A 3675-nucleotide genomic window follows, 5' to 3' on the forward strand; every position below is an offset into this window, starting at 1 on the left:
AATGAGGAGAAACTTCTTCACTCAGACGGTGGTAAATCTTTGGAATTCTCTACCCCAAAGTGCTGTTTTTCCGCCCGGTGAAAGTTTCCCCATTATTTTTTTAGTGGTGTCGCCCAAATCTGAAAACGCCCACCAGGCCCAAACCGCCGACATGCAACGCCGAGAAAATTGCCAGGGCATAAGTTTGGCCTCAACGGAAGCCCGGCCAGATTGCCGAGGGCACTGCCCTGTGAAAGCTGCTTAAACAGGACGGTAGGTGAGTACTCTTGCAAAGAAAGGTAAGTTAAAGTTTCTTTCTTTCTTTTTTTTAAATTTTAAAATGCCGATTAGGTGTAAAATTGTCTTGGGAATACTTCTTACGTTTTTTTCGTGAAATTTTAAAAAAAGTTTTCCCCCCTCCCTAGGCCCAACCGCAGCCTCAGACTAAATTTTAAAAAAAACGCCCGTTTTACTTAGTTTCCCCTTAACCGCAGAGAAATAAGGTGCAACGTCCATTTTCTCACTGGGTGATTAGTTTTAATTAGTTTTAACATAAAAGTGTAAATTTTCGCCAGCGTTACTTACCAAACGTTAACGGTTTTTCTGAGCGGCAATCGGGCATTGAGGGGCTCTCAGGAAAATCTAGCCCTCAGTCTTTGTATATTTAAGGCAGAGATCGATAGATTTTTGGATATTAAGGGTATCAAGGGATATGGGGATAGTGCAGGAAAGTGGAGCTGAGATAGAAGATCAGCTTATTAAATGTAAATTTATTTAAATATCTTATTCAATGGCGGAACAAGCTCAAGGTGCCGAATGGCTTACTCCTACTCCTAATTCTCATGTTCTTATCTTCAACATTCACTCACTCCATCACCGGTGTACCATGACTGCAGTGTGTATCATCTACAAGATCCACTGCAGCAGCTCGACAAGGCTTCTTCGGTAGCACATCCCAAACCTACGACCTCTACCACCTAGAAGGACAAGGGCAGCAGGGGCATGGGAACACCATCACCTCCAAGTTTCCCTCCAAGTTACACACCACCCTGACTTGGAAATATATCGCCATTCCTTCACCGTCGGTGGGTCAAAATCCTGGAACTCCTTCCCTAACAGTACTGTAAGAGTACCTTCACCACACGGACTGCAGCGGTTCAAGAAGGCAGCTCACCATCACCTTCTCAAGGGCAATAAATGTAGGCCTTGCCATCGATGCCCACATCCCAGAACGAATTAAAAAAACATGATGAGAGTGATAATGAGGTCAGACTGGATGGAAACTTGTGTAAAGACTTGCAGCATGGTGAATCTGTTGTAGAAATCCAGTGAGGAAGAGTTTGTGGCCGTTGGAAGATATCTCTGTAACATGGGAGCTTTTACTGTAGATTTGAAGCTGGCAACTCAATAGCTGATTCAATGGCCACTGAACTCCAGCCTTGCTTAATAGACGTGATCCCTGAGCAGCGTGGATCCTGTGGGCGAGTTGTCAAATGCAGAAAGTGAGCTGAAATTCATTCTTAAATGGCTCTGAACAAACCACCTGAATTGGGTCACCTCCCGCTGCGTATTGAGTGTGCTCTGCGCTGACAGACCTGACATCGGGGAAAGGTGCATGGCAGCAGGTTCACAATGCGGTCCCGACCCGCTGGAGAAAAAAAAGCACTTTCCCACCTGGCCCGCCACCAATCGCGCCCGCTGACAGCCCCTGCAAAGTCCAGCCCTTTGTGTGTGCATATGCTGGTTCCAGGCACTATAGTTTAGCAGGGAGGGTTAGTTCGACTTTATTCGGGTGATATTTGTATAAGTCTATTGTAGGCTAGGGCTGTGTTACAAGACTTTGGCCGGGAAATTCGATAATGCAAGAAAATGGGCACGGGCACCGGATTGCGAGATATGCCCACAGCTGTTCAAAAAGTGCAGGCTGCACATCAATTTGCTGCTGCCCGCTAATTTAAATGATTGTAGCACACAGCCTAGTGACTATCACGCTGCTGTCAGGCTGTGTGCTTAGCGAGGGCCCAAGATAGCGTTGTTGGAGCGAGACTTGCCTTTCCTTAAAACTAGGCTGTCTGATTTTAAGGCAGAACTAGCCCTTCAAGCTGAATGCCTTCTGAAATTTGTTTTTAAAATAATTTAAAACTAGGTAGTCTGCAGCTTTTAAAGCTGAACTGCCTTCTTCAAAAAAAATGATTCCAAACTAGACAATCTGCTTTGTGCAGGGGGTCAATGTTAGGTCTATAATGACTCAAAAGACTTGTTACTGTAAACTCACTCAGGTGTAAACCTGGTCCACTTTATTCGTGCCCAAAGTAACCACAAGACATGGTACCAGCATTTATATACCAGGGCCCGCACACACGTGCGTACAGCCCGATGACCTCCGACAGTGGCGGCCCCTGGTGTCTAGTGACCCCAAGCATCAATACATGACAACATCCCCCTTCAAGATCTTAGTATCAGTCTCTTTACAAATTAAGATGGTCTGGGGCTTTTCTCTCATGAGTTGATCGTCTCAGTTCAACTCTAATTCTGGGCGAGCGTTCTGAGTCAGTTATGACTGGAGGCTGAATAGCCGATCTGATGGGAGTGGTAATGACCATGTCAGAGACTGAAAGTCGCGGTTCCGTAATGACAGCAAAGTCCTCTGATGAATGACCATTGGTTGGTTGGTCACTGACGGCATCTTTCTCAAGCGGTTCCAGTTCATCCGTGTGCCGCAGTTTCACTTGATCAACATGTTTCCTGTATGTTTGCCCATTCTTGAGCATGACAATAAACAATCTGTTACCCTCTTTGGCTGTGACAGTACCGGCGATCCACTTTGGACCTTGACCATAGTTCAATACATAAACCGGATCATTGACAGAAATATCACGTGACACAGCAGCATGATCATGATACAATTGCTGACTTTGACGTCTGTTTTCAACACGATCATTCAAATCGGGATGAACAAGACAGAGCTTGGTCTTGAGACTTCTCTTCATCAGTAGTTCAGCAGGGGGAACCCCAGTAAGCGTATGAGGTCTTGTCCTGTAACTAAGCAATATATGTGACAAACGAGTCTGCAGTGAACCCTGAGTTACACGTTTCATGCTCTGCTTGATCATTTGAACAGCACGCTCTGCTTGACCATTAGAACTAGGTTTGAATGGGGCTGACCTCACATGTTTAATACTGTTGTGTATCTGTAAAGCAGAGCATGTTCCGCCACCAGGGAGCTCATCCGCTGAAGTCCCAAGGGATCCCAGCATCCCTTGGGAGCACTGTATATAAGCCGGCCCCTAAGATCTGTTCCTCACTCTGGAGTGTCTTATTAAAGACTGAGGTCACTGTTACTTTAACCTCCCTGTGTGCAGCCTCACCTGTGTTAGGAACACAATAAATACCATTGAATTTCATGAACTCTTGAAATTCCAGACTTGTGAAGCAAGATCCGTTGTCGCTCACAACAATGTCAGGCAAACCGTGAGTAGCAAACATGACATGAAGGCTCTCAATGGTAGCTGTGGATGTACTGGATGACATAATAATACACTCTATCCACTTTAAATATGCATCCACCACAACAAAAAACATCTTTCCCAGGAAAGGGCCCGCAAAATCGATGTGTATCCTCGACCATGGTTTAGATGGCCACGACCAAAGACTCAGCGGAGATTCCGCTGGTACTTTACTTAGCTGCATGCAAAT

Source organism: Pristiophorus japonicus, chromosome 8, assembly GCF_044704955.1.
Source record: "Pristiophorus japonicus isolate sPriJap1 chromosome 8, sPriJap1.hap1, whole genome shotgun sequence".
In the NCBI taxonomy this organism is placed as follows: Eukaryota; Metazoa; Chordata; class Chondrichthyes; family Pristiophoridae; genus Pristiophorus; species Pristiophorus japonicus.